This window comes from Dunckerocampus dactyliophorus, chromosome 8, assembly GCF_027744805.1.
Source record: "Dunckerocampus dactyliophorus isolate RoL2022-P2 chromosome 8, RoL_Ddac_1.1, whole genome shotgun sequence".
Taxonomy (NCBI): Eukaryota; Metazoa; Chordata; class Actinopteri; order Syngnathiformes; family Syngnathidae; genus Dunckerocampus; species Dunckerocampus dactyliophorus.
Window position 1 is genome coordinate 10718463 of NC_072826.1, and position 13777 is coordinate 10732239.

At 39.7% G+C, this 13777-nt stretch overlaps 1 protein-coding gene across 9 annotated transcripts in view; it reads left to right on the forward strand.

Annotated features, from left to right (window-relative positions):
• The first annotated feature begins 572 nt into the window (after positions 1-572).
• The window catches only part of tfeb (transcription factor EB), a 32167-nt gene continuing 18962 nt past the window's right edge, over positions 573-13777 (forward strand). Inside the window, exons 1-3 of one of the 9 annotated variants that reach the window (XM_054785262.1) lie at positions 9995-10169; positions 11024-11103; positions 11196-13482. The gene's annotated coding sequence lies outside the window, so the exon portion shown is untranslated. Of the gene's footprint in view, positions 919-9994; positions 10170-11023; positions 11104-11195; positions 13483-13777 lie in introns of those variants that run through there. The other 8 variants (XM_054785264.1, XM_054785260.1, XM_054785268.1 and 5 more) reach the window with 8 other exon arrangements.

A 13777-nucleotide genomic window follows, 5' to 3' on the forward strand; every position in this document is an offset into this window, starting at 1 on the left:
ACCTGTCAATCACAGGGCATATGAAGACAAACTGTACAGGCAATGTCTTAAATGACTGTTCAACATTGGTAACACATACAAGTGTAAAAATAAATAAACCACTGCTATTAATGAAATATAAAGAGTAAAACAACTTCCTTAACTTCGGTAACAAGTGCTGAGTCATTTTTTAAGAGGAATGGAAAATATTAGGAATATTTATATTATGGTATAAATGTATACCTCAAATCAACCGATTAAATTACAAGATAAAGTGAAATCATCTTTCTAAGACCGTATTGTCTACAGACCACTCTACATCAGTTGGTATTTTACTCATCAAATTTTGCACATTTGAGGCTTATTTTTCACAAAAGCTTTTTATTTGTTCAAGATAAACCGGTGTTTTTTCAGAAGTTTCCATTTGTCACCCATCTATTTTTAATAACAGGGGAATACCAGGCCTTAGTGAACTCCCATCTTTCCCAACAGTCTTGATAATAACATTGGCTGGACATCAAACGAAAGTTATAATTAAGTTGCCACCGCGTTTTGGTCTAAAGTTGGATGTCCTGTCGACTTGTTCTGTTGACAAAAATGCTCACGTCATTGTCTAAAAATAGTTCATTCCGGCTGTAAGTGCGTAAGAACTCCATTACCCACAAGCCCCTCGCGGCGATTCTATTGGTGGTGGTACAGGTGATCGCAGACGCTCGGAGCGGTGACAACAACTCGACGGTAAAAAAAAAAAAGCACGCTGCGTAGCAACATGTGGAAGTATCGAGAGAAATAATCTTTTTGGGGGGGCGTTCATTTGATCAAAAACAGCACTTTTTTGGTAGTTTGTCGCTGATGGCTGCCTAAGGAGTGCACAAGAGAAGTGTTTGCGCGTTCTTTTCCCGAAGCTACTTTTGACTGCCTGTCTGACCTTCACAGCTGGTAAGTTGACATTTCAGCAACACTTAACATTTAAAACAACACAAACACCGGAAAACATCAGCTTCAACCCCCTTTAACGTAATAGATTTTAGTTGTGTGTGTTCTCATCAAAAGCAGAGCACTTAATCTGTACGTTATTTATATACATAGAAAGCAGTATTTACTAACACAATCAAATACATTTGTACAGTAATCTATGTATAATGAAGAATTTTTCAAGAACCCAACTATGTCAGGCAGTTTCAACTATTTCATTAAAAAAAAAAAGTTTCAAAACTTATAATAGCACGGCCAGTTTGTCCTATTGAGATAGCTCGATCTGAAAGTTAGAATTTAGTCTTGTTCTTCACTTCACAGTTCATTTTAGTACACTTGTTGCTTCCCACCCCTTATTGAGAAGTCACCCTCTTGCCTTTTCTGAGCAGTAGCCAGGCCCAGTATCAGTAACAACACCTCAGCCCCAGGCTCTGTTGCTATGTATAAAGCTGTGAGAATATAAACTATATTGCCTGTTCAAGTGCTTTGACTGAAAGGCGCCAACACAAAGAGGTGACGGTACCACACTGTATTTATGTCCCGTTTATGTCTGTCCCGAGTAGGCTTTAATCACATGCCATGTGTTTATTATTAGTGTGGATATAATTTGTCATGTTGGTTGCTATCAATGGTCTACTGTATGAATATGTGACATGTTGTTTTTTGAGTAGGAATTGTGGGCTTAATATTCATAATAATAGATAATTCATCAGTTAGTGTAACTTTATCCTTTTCTGGATACGTTTATCCAGCTCATGTGTGATGAGGCCCCCTATCCATCCCGAACATCTCCTCAGAACATGAGCACCCCATGACATTACACCAACATTGCCTTTCACATTAGACCAAGCTCCCTGAACCTTAACCCCTCTGCTTGGCCTCCGTGGTCTGCCTGTTTGTTTCCTACAATTCAGAGTTTTTAGTTTCTGTTTTCCTTTCCTTTCCGACACTTGCCAGGAAACATCCTCATTAGCATAACCTCTCAAATTACTTCCAGTTGATTAGGGCTGGTATCACATGATAGTGGAGGTCAGTAGACCACTGTGAGATGATATGTTTTCGGTGAATCATGCGCTGTCTGTATTGCTTTGTGGCAAAAAACAAAAATGTGAAACTCTCAAGATGTTCAGACTTCGACTTTGGTGCAACTCCACTGTTTACTGGAAGCCTGCAGGCATGGGCAAGTTGGCATGCATTTGCACAAGAGCTGGAAGTAGAACCTTCATGCTGCAGGGCACATGTAAACTACATTCAAGATATTTACACAAGTACCTGTGTACACACACTGACATGAAGTGCTGGTATTGTGGTAATTGTGTTGTGCTGTTTTTAAGGTACATAATCCAGTCGTTTCAAAATACCACATGCCTGAAAAGATTCATAATTCCTCAAATGCCTCTGCTCCAATAGATGCCATGCTCCAGTTAATTTCAGGGTGCAGTAACCAGTTAAGAGATACTTGAGGGAAATTCAAAAATCCATCATAAATGCCTCACCTGAAATAGATTATTCCCCTCAGGGACAAGACAACAGGCGATGACTAAGGATCTCCTAAAGGGACAGTACGATAGAAAGTAAATTTGGATATACTTTAGAGTAGTCAGTGTACAGCTTGTATAGCAGTATAGATTTATGACTCAACACGCAGCCATTATTGTGTAAAAAAACCAGCAATACAAGTGAGTACACCTCGCAGTGAACATGTCCACATTGTGTCTAAAGTGTCAAGATTTAGTGTGAGCACCATTATTATCTAGCACTGCCTTAATCCTCTTGGGCATGGAATTCACCAGAGCTGCACAGGTTATTACTGAAATCCTTTTCCACTCCTCCAAGCTGACGTCACAGAGCTTGTGGATTCATCTTCCTCTCAATGAACCGCAGTTCCCCACCATCGGCAGCACTCATGCAGTCCCAGATCATGACACTACAACCACCATGCAAGATACAGTTATCTTGCTACTTGTGTTGCCTGCTATTCAGATGTGGTTGTATTTTGAGTTATTTTCAAAGGATAGTACAGCTATACTACACTGACTACTCTAAAGTATATCCAAGTTTACTTTCTGTAGTGTTGTCTCTTTAGAAGATATCCTGTAATAAAAATGATGAAATGTGAGGGTTGTACTCACTTTTGTGAGATACTCTAGCTGCAAAATTACCCTTACTATATCCATGTTGGGGGGCCACACGGTGGCCTAGTGGTTAGCGTGTTGGCCACACACGTGTGCCTAGCTAGTGAATTCAACAAAAATGACATGTAAAATAATAAAAATCTAATACAAATATGTGTACACATGTGAACCTGTCATAACTCGCTGCACTTTTGTGGGTAGGGTCTCTAGGTAAACAAAATACACATCAGCATTGACTTACAGCCATGTAGCAAGCATCAACTTAATAGACATAAAAACAATAAAAACAAACAAAACCTGCACAACAGATTACACTGTAGACCTGATTTAAGCCTCTTACCAAAAATAAAGTGCACAGCAGTTGGTGCAAGCCTTGTTTGTTGCCTTGTCACCATCGACAGGCGATGGCCCTTTTCCGTTGTAGCTAATGACTTCCTGTCATCCCGTAGGAGTTTCCTGTGTGATGCTGCTTCAAATGCGAGATGAAGTTGGTCGTATTAAACTTCCCCGATTCTGTGCCACCGCGGAAAACTTGTGTATGACAGCAGTCAACTTCTTTTTTTAACTTAAAAGAAAAATACAGCAACACGGCCAATGTCACTCCTACCACTTGCTTCTTTGTTAGCACGTTAGCACACGCTGTTGTTGTGATCACGTGGGCTGTATCCGGACGCTGCTGGCTAGAAGCGCTGGAGCGTAGTCTGGAATCGACTGCTTGTATCGGAGTGCCTATATGGTAGATTTTAAATGCAGGCCGATATAATCCGATACTTGTTTTTTTGCTGATATCGGCCCGATATCAATATCGGATGGAGACACCCTTATTAGTCAGTGTATATGTGATGTGCTCATGTGAGTGTATCTCGCCTATCAATGCCAAAACAAATGAAAGAATGCATAACTAGATTTCAGGTTTATAAAGTTGCATTTCTAGTACACAAGAAGTGTTTCCGCAGTTTCTTGCTGGCAAGTGCACCTGATGGTCACCTTTCTTTTTTTTTAATGTGCATGCTGCTTGCCAAATGTCATTTAATGTTATTAGAAGGGCGTATGACTCAAACCCTTAGCGGCCACATACAATTTTGACGAAATAATCCCAATTAGAAAATTGTATCTGTATCTGTAGTTGCATTGCACTCACACGTTTCTCATTTTCAAAACAAGTGCAGCTGAGAATGGGACAGATGTACGTAGACTGTGAGGTTGCAAAGTGTGCACAGTGGGCGACGTCAGAGGTCGGTAAAAACACTCAACAGTCAGCAAGGTGAGAGGTTGCTGGCCACTAAAGAGAGCAACAAGTGCAGCAAGAAAAACCTTATTCAGTAGACTATATATTGTGTCCTTGCAGCATTGCGCTTTTTGGCTTATTCTTTATGTGAGTCAATGTGTACAAAGTAGGGCGAACGTGTCAGCTATGCATATGGAAAAGTGTGCAATGGTGAGTGGTCATATTTCAGCCTCATTGAGCTCATGTCCGTTGCTAAGTGTCAGTGATGGGGCTAATTTTCATCATGTAAACAGAAGCATTCACACACACACACACACGCAGAGGCTGGGTTGGCTGGATGTACGCTAGTGTGAAAGCGCATCGTGTGTGTAAATACAGCTTGATCCGCCATATGGCCAGGGACTGTTTTCTTTGGCATCGTGACTAGACAAGGCAGGGTCTGCGTGATTAACTGGATTTCCCTTAAAAAAAACCCCAAAACAAAACACAACAAAAATCACTTTGTCACAAAAGGTTCCGCTGCTTCTTAGAAACCAGAGGAATGACAGTTTGGCATGTGATATTTGACAAAATGACCCATGATCAAGCAGAGTTGAGTGTGGGTGGGATATTTTGGGGCATGTGCTGAATGTGTGACTACACTTCCCCATCTTAGCTCGTTTCTACTCTCTCATATCCTCTTTTGACTCACCGACTAAAACCTGTCTTATACAACCTGTTGTTTTTTTGTGAGAAATATGGCATTTGCATTGCATCTGTGGAGCACACACACACACACACACACACACACACACACAATGCAGCTGGCTTGTTGTTTGTATGAACTGCAGGGGTCTTTCTGTGATTTATGCTCATTTAAAGGTCCATGGCAATTACAAGTACAATGTTTTCTTGATCATTTACTTATTTACAAGACACACTTGCTGTGCTCTACATTAGTGGAATAAAACTATTCTATCTCTGATAGAATAGTGACAAATCACCATTTGTCACTATTTGGCTGGACATTCAAAGAAAGTCTTTTCTTTACAGCATACAGCTGAATCAGCTCTTTTTAAATGACCTACCGATGAGTCACGGCTGGTGTGCCGCTAGTTCTGGATTTACTTGGTTTTGACATGTTATCATATCACGTGGTACAGACTAACTCAAATAGCTTCTACTGAACCGACTGAGATGACATTTTATAATTTTAATATTCAATTGACTATTACTGCAAACCATGCGTGTTTTTTCATGTTGTGATGCATTATGAAAGGGTTGAAAACGTCTATTTAAGTTGACATTTAAAAATGCCTCCTTTTAATTGGTTTTGCCATAGCCCATTGCAGAAAATATATACTATAAAAGGCTATGTGTCACTTTGTTTTTACATACATATTCTTAAATGCTCCTTTTGTCTTTTCAAAGTTTGAAGGGCTTAACCCTTTCTTTGCACATACAGTAACAGCAATTAGTTTCCAAGCACTCTACGCATTGAGAAAGAAAGCAGCAGAGAGTGACGAACATTAATTTTGTGTGACCCTTATCTGCCACCTGATCTCCCAAATACCTCCCATTCCATTTTGCTGTGCATGGTGACTCTTAGCCATGCAGAGAGAAATGCTGCAGGGTGGGTTGGCAGGCTCTCTTTTTGACACGAGCTCACTTATAGTTTTCCATTTGTTTACACAGTGTTAATGATGAACAATTAATATTTTTTAGATGGAAAATAAAGCTAAGAATGTACATCATGTGGTTTAGACTACCATGATAGGAACGTCCATCCATAACTGTGCATCTAAAATTCACCAAACTGTGCCATTTGCGCCCCAAGGAAATAAAATGTATGTACAATAATATTAACTGTAAAATAATGGAAACACTGGAAATATACAAAACATGCCCAGAGTTGATTCTTTGAGCATTGCATTGTGTGCTGCTATTTTTGCTGAAAGATTTGATCTACCGGAAAGTTTTGTACTACCTCAGGGGCATTTGACTGTGGATGTTCCAGTGTATTGTTTTCAGTTTTACGCAATAGGTGATGCAATGCATTGCAGTTGAAGGGCAATAACATAGCCCATGCCCATCAACAGGAAATGTTTTTTTTCCAAATACCAAATGTTTTAAGCCTGTGTCAAAACCGGAATTATGATTTTTTTGGCTGTGTGATTTTTGCCGTTCCCCATATTGTTGGGTTTCTTAACACAACGTAGTTGTGTTGAACATGAAGGAGTAAGCTCTCGACACGTATAGAGGTCGTACGAAGTATCTCAACTTGCGTAGGTGTGGTGCACATGTGGCACACGACACAAATAGGAGTCCACAGGTGCGACATACGAAAAAAATGTACATTTTGCCCAAACCTGATACCAGCAAAACGTACAAAAGACACACGTTGACTGTACAGACGACGCACAAAGTGCGTAAATCTGTCTTGCAACCTGAAAAAAACATAAGCGCCCGTAGAGTTTGTTTGACATGACAAAGAACCTCTGCTGCTGGTCTGCGGCCTACGGCTCGAAAATCAGCACATCACACGCGCGCCGTCCGTGCGTTTCTTGTGTTTTTTTGCACATAGACCGGCCATAGGAGCCCGTACGACCGGTTGTGACCTTGGCTTTAAACCAATGCAGAAGGTAAGACGTCAGGCCACACTTTATTTGATAAATAAAATGCATTTAATACACTGCACACAACATTTTGGAAGGGTAAACTTTTCTTTGTATTTGCTTCTACTGGTTCCTTTTCAAGTAGATAAGATTCCTGGTCAGCATAGCATCACCACATGTCAGCACAATCATTTGACACCTTCAATGGGGCTAAAATCTAGGCCTATACATGTGTCATTTGTTTTCCTCCACTTTGCATCCATGGTGATTGTGAGCCTGAATGGAAACCTACCCTCCCCCCGCACCCCATTCACAGAAATAGGCTTGGTTGATATCCTCATACACTACCTGGCCAAAAAAAGGTCACACACGCTAATATTTCGTTGGACTGCCTTTGGCTTTGATTACGGCATACATTTGCTGTGGGGTATTTTCCACAAGTTTCTGCATATTGATGACTTCGAACCACTGTGCAAAGTCTTCTCCGGCACATCCCAAAGATTCTCAATGGGTTTCAGGTCTGGACTCTGTGGTGGCCAATCCATGCATGAAAATCTTTTCTCGTCCTCCCTGAACCACTCTTTCACAATGTGAGCCCAGTAAATCCTGGCATTGTCATCTTGGGATATGCCTGTGCCATCAGCGAAGAGAAAAATCCATTGATGGAATAACCTGAATAACATTCAGTACATTCAGGTAGTCAGCTGACATCATTCTTTGTGCACGTAACATTGCTGAACCTAGATGTGACCAACTGCAACAACCCCACCCTATTTGCTTAGTTAAATCCATGCGGTGTCCTTTTTTTGGTCAGGCAGTGCATGTACAGTATATATACTGTATATACATGTGTGCGTTATAAATTAATAAATACATAAACAAATATACAGAATATACATTCACACAGTATATACATATATACCTGTATATACAGTATGTGCCAATATATATATTCTGTGTGTGAGAGCCATTGTAAAAAGAGTACAAGGCTGCCTTGGTCAATAATGATTTCTCCGCCTTCACATTCACCTTAGGATTGGCCAGTCTTGACAGGAATGCGGCTTTCCCAACCAATAGGCTGAGGGCCTGAAGGGGTCCTGCCCCTGGACCGAAATAGCCCTGTAAATACACTGCTGGCACTATGAGAACTGGAGCTGGCCCAGCTGATGAATGCTTTGTGTACAAACAAGGAATGTTTGTCAGCCGGGTACTGCTGAAGCATGCAGACCAATGTTGGTCTTTGTTGGGATAGGCACCAACTGCTAGTGGAGTGACACTAATGTTTGTGTGCGTTCAGGGAAGTGAGGAAGGTATATGCAATGTTCTAAACAGTTGTACATCCTATACAGATGTTCACTGATAGTCTGTTGTCAGAAATGGACATACTAGTTTTAAAATATGACTTTTAAATTTAACTGAGAGTATATTATATTTATATTGTAGTGTTTATCTATATTTTTTGCATCCAGTTGTTGAATATCACTCTGTCATGCTCAAAATTACCACTAGGAGGCTCCCTTATTGGCACACTATACTGTACTTTATGGTCACGTGTTCATGCAGTATTTCCTTATCAGATACTCACTTGACACTTTTCTGCAGTATGTATGAGTGGACATGCCTGGAAAGAAGCTGGAGGAGGAGGGATGGTTTGAATGACATCTACTTGGAATTTCATTCATCTATTAAAAATGTATTAGCCATGACTTTTGGCTCACCAACAAAACACATCCTGATGGAATGCAACATACTGACGCAACATTATAGATGTTCATATCATGGTCTTGTCAAAATGTGTTAGTAGTAGTACAACTATTTCAACATTTTCTCAGGTTTCCAGTATTCCCCTCAAGGGAAATCACAGTATTATCGTATATTATTAGTTTTGTATAACTTTTAATGTTCTTGGGACATATATTAAGCAAGTACAAAAGTAAGATTGCCAGTTACTGTCTTGTCCTGCCTATTTTCTTAATTTTGGATGCTCGGCGATCGGCCGATCCATATATATGAAACCAATCCTATGTACCTCCACAAAGGACTGAAAGTCAGCCACTGTCCCCTTTTGCTCTGCCAGACTGATAGCTAGCAATCAAGCTAAGGCTAAAGCTAAGCTCGCTGGAGCAAAGTGCCAGGCAGCAGCCCGCTGTTTGTCCTTCATGGCACTGGCATTTTTGGTCGCTGTGCACTTTATTTTTGGTTCGAGGCTCAAATCAGATCTGCAGTGTAACCTGTTGTGCAAGTTTTGCTTGTTCTTAAAATGTGAAAAAAAACAAAAAACGAAAGGAACTGATATAATTTAGTAGTGTGGACAGCAATTTTCTAAAGTTTTCATTTAGATTTGAGAGAAGCACCTCATGTGCAGTTAAAACAACAAGTTTGTATTGTTTCGCAGGTATTGTTCAATGTTTTTCAACAAACTAAGATTGGAACATTGACGGTATATGATGTCAGTTATTTAAAAAAATTGGTATCGGCCAAAATCAAAATCTTTTTAAAGATCTGTGATTGTCCAGAAATCGGTGTCATCGGTGCACCCGTAGTACTAACCATGATGCTGCAGCAACCCTGTGTGTCTGGGATGAGAGTCTCTAACCCTGCTAAGCTAACCCTGCAGTGTACTAGTTTTATTTTGTTATTGATGTTGACTTATTTTTGTGTTAGCCATATTGTTGTGACTTGCCAGGACAGAGCACCACTTTTCTATAAATCACAATACATTCCATTCTCTTACTATGGCCGTCATCACATTTTTTGGGGGGCATATTTCCCGGGATTTGTGTGTTGAACTCTAAAATGCACCACCTTTCGGGGCATGTGACTTTGGAGTTTCCAGCTCATTTGCTTGTAAGGAAGTTTAACTAAAGAACTAGGCTTTAAAAAACTCCTTGGCAATATGAGCACTTGTGGGGGTTTTTATTACAGTATGTGAGTACATTTCATTTAGTTTCACGTAGTAGAAAGAATACTTTTGAGATGAATGTTGTGGCTGTAGACTCCAGCTATCAGACTAATTTAGAGGAATGGGAGGAGTGGGAGGAGTAGGAGAAGGAAGCTGAGCCTGCTTTTAGAGAGAGCGAGGAAGATGACGAATGGTGACTGTAACTCCGCCAGTTGAAGGAGGGGTGGCGTCACAACCATTGAACTTGCTTTTGTTAGCAGTAGTTTGTTAGGCTCAGCAAGCAAGCGCGTCTGTAGGCACGTGGAGGAGCAGCTTTCACATGGATGTGTTGATTTTGGAATAGTTGGCGATTGTTGGTAAGGATTTGTGCTCACACATACACATGCAGCATTTATTGCAGTCTGGCAGGTGACGACAATGCTGTGTGTCTACTTACTTGTACTGATTTGATCGGAAATGACATTTAGAAGATGAAGTTGATTTTGTGCTTCTCGTGACATGAAGTTAAAAGAAACAGCAATTCGCACTTTTAAAAACATTACGTTATTTAACATTATCCAGTACTGATTGGCTGCCATGAAAATGATATCAGTCAGTCTGTATTGTTGAAAACAACTGTTTGCTAATGTTTGGATCTACCTTTTCTTGTTCTAATAGTTGGTTGCATCCAAGTGTTTGTAGTCATAGGCTGCGTATCTCATGATCTGAGCGTGAATACCTGTGCACTCTGTTCTGTAAATGATTTTTGTCCAACCAGTTTGGTTAGACTTGAGGAATGGTAATTTTCATTTTTTGAATTCAGATTGACTGCTTTTCTGATTTTTTTCAACATTGTCTAGAGCGTGTCTCAAACTCAAGGCCCCGGGGCCAGATGTGGCCTGCCACATCGATTTATGTGGCCCACGAAAGCCTAGGAATAATGTGTGTCAACCATGCACTTCACCTTGTTCCTTCTAAATGTATTTATTCTTTCATTTTGACAGAAAAAACGTACTGCGTGTAGTTCTTCTAAACTTTTAATATTATCTGAACACGCAACTAGATATCCCAAGCATTGATTGTTATAAAACATAAATACTTCAATGTCTGCTTGGCACATTGACAGTCTCACAAGCAAGTTATCCATCAATGTGTTAGTAAAAATATAATAATCAAATGCATGGGCAATTGTGTAATCATATCCTGAGGTTATATTCATATATTTTGACAGGTACTAGCGGCCCTCTGAGGGCAGCCATTGCTGTGATGTGGCCCTCAATGAAAACGAGTTTGACCCCCCCCTGCTGTAGAGTTAACTAATTTTATCTGTTTTAAGCTTTATATTCAGAGTTTGTAAGAAAAATAACATGCAAACTTTGGTCCTTTTTCTGTGTTGTCTGTAGAGGAAGTTGCTTCACCTCTGACAAAAGTAGGAGTTGTGATAACTGAAGGAAGAAAAGGGAAGTGATGCACTGTATTTTGATTATGATGCTTATCTATTGTCTTTCCTGTGCCTTAATGGGCTTTTTATTTTGCTTTTTATGGCCGGTTAAGGCAGACGAATTCTGATGGCCTTCAGAAAGTTGGCAACTTGGCAGAAATGTTCATCTTTATGATGGCAATTTATATGAAGATGCACTTTTTGCACTCTTTCACCAACCTATAACATACACATTAAAAATGTACATTAGGCCTCATTAACACTCTATTATAAGAAATCTCCTTTTAAACCCATATTTCATATTTAAAATATATATACATATACAGTATATACATATACTGTATATACATATTTCCTTTCACATAATTCTGTGCTGCTACTCAGTATCTCACCATGGTCTGTTGCTTCCTTGCTTTCACTGCCTACACTCTTCAAAAGTTGTTCTGTGGCTTGTGTGCACCTGTCGTGTTCCCCATTCAAACATGGAAGGCGGGGGGCACCAGAGTACTTTGCGTTGGAGATTGAAAAAATAAAGAAAAATTATTATCTGCTAGGGCTGTCAAAAATAACGCATTGGCGGCAGTAACTAATTTATTCCATGAATTACGTTACATATTTTAGTGTAATTAGCGCATGCGCACCAGAGCAAGCACACCTCTCTGTTGTGACGGCAGACGGAGCACAGTCTCACAGAGTCTGACGCTCTTTTATAACTTCAGTCTGACCTGAACACATCAACAGCAGTACAATTCCATCACCCTGTATTGTATCTCCAACTAACACATGTCTCGAGTCTGTTCATCCTGGGCACGACACTTCCTCGTTCTCATTACAAGAATGAGAGATGCATTCAAGGACACTCCGAACATCACAGAAATGGCTTTATAATGTGTGTGTGTGTGTGTGTGTAAATAAACAGGAAGCTAAAGAAAAACATGAAGTATATATTCTTACTACTGAAAACAAGTAAATTTAACTTAAATTACGCGATGAGCGCAACCCCTCATTGGTCATAACATTGCTACTATTAAAAAGACTAGTGTTAGACAAATAGATTTTTAGACTTGTGTAGTTGTAGCTTGATTGACATATTGTGCTCATTTGGAGCTGTTAATACATACAAATATAGATATACTGTACTATATAATCCTGTCCTGTCATTTATCTTTCTGTTAATTAAATACAGTACAAATGGGCATATTTCAGACATAGTAGATAATGGTGAGTCATCATGATTAATTAATTATAAACTGTGTTTAATCGGATTTAAAAATGTTATCATTTGACAGCCCTATTATCTACATGTTAAGGATACTGTCGCTCTTTAGCTCCAAACTACACTTCTTTTTAAAAACAAAAAATACAAGAACACCACCCGGCTAGCAGATATTGCAAATAGTTGTTAAAAGAACAGATCGATCAAGCACATGTCTATGTTTGTCACCATTTGAAGTTACAACTGTCCCTAATGAAATAATTGCCGTTCATGGCTTTCACTCACTGCTGTGTCATATACGTGCACATGTTCGTTGCGTGCACACACGCAAAAGCAGTCCCTTAAAGGAATGACCATGTGGTTATAAAAGGCATACATTCAATGATAGCTAATGTTAGTAGCTAAACTTTGCCATATCACTATTGAGAGCTGACAACAAACATAACAAATACGTGTGCGTGTGTGTCACGTGGGTCGTGGTTTACAGCGTCGGAGCAGGAAGAGGGCGGAATATACAGTACACATTTGAAAGTTAGCGCCCTCTCATCCAATACCTAACCAAGGCAGACAGCACCTTTTTAAAGGCAAAATTGTCTCTGATTTGCCATTAAGACTTTACATGGTTGTGAAAAGGAAATTATTTTAATAGGGAAATGATAAGAGGTTATGAGTAGCCTTCAATTTAAATGTGATCATCGAAAATGTCTTCAGACTTTAAAAAAACCCCAAAACAAATCTAACAATGTTTGGGAAACAAACACAATAGTAAAACAACAACAGCAATAGCTATAATATATTCAAAATGTCTCCTCTTAGTGGAGGAGGCTCAACATCCCACACTTTCAAAACCGCTGATTATACAGTACAATTTGCATTTTGTAACCAAGCTTCTTTTCTGTCCTTTCTGTCCTGTTTGTGTTTTTTTTTCGTCTCCTCCATCTTCACTGTCATCATGCTTCAGCATCCAGACATGTAGTCAGCAGCAGAGGCAGAGCGAATTCCTGTTTGCAAACTATTTTCCCTCTCAAACAAGGTAATTATTCATTTATCAAAATCTGTTATTGCTATGGGGTGAAAATGATTGTATTATTAATTATTTGTAGAATGCATCCTTGTAGTCATCCATCCTATCCCCTACGTGTTCTCAATCACAACAATCCCTGATCTATGTGGTACAGTACATTTACTCCAAATAATGGGTGTAAATGGAGATGGTTTTGTAGCTAAAGCCCAGAATACTGGGCCTGGGTGTCCATTGTAAACATGAGCTGCCTGCCTGTGTGTCTAGCTGTCTGCATCCACTGTGTCTGGTGTGCTCTTGTCGTCAA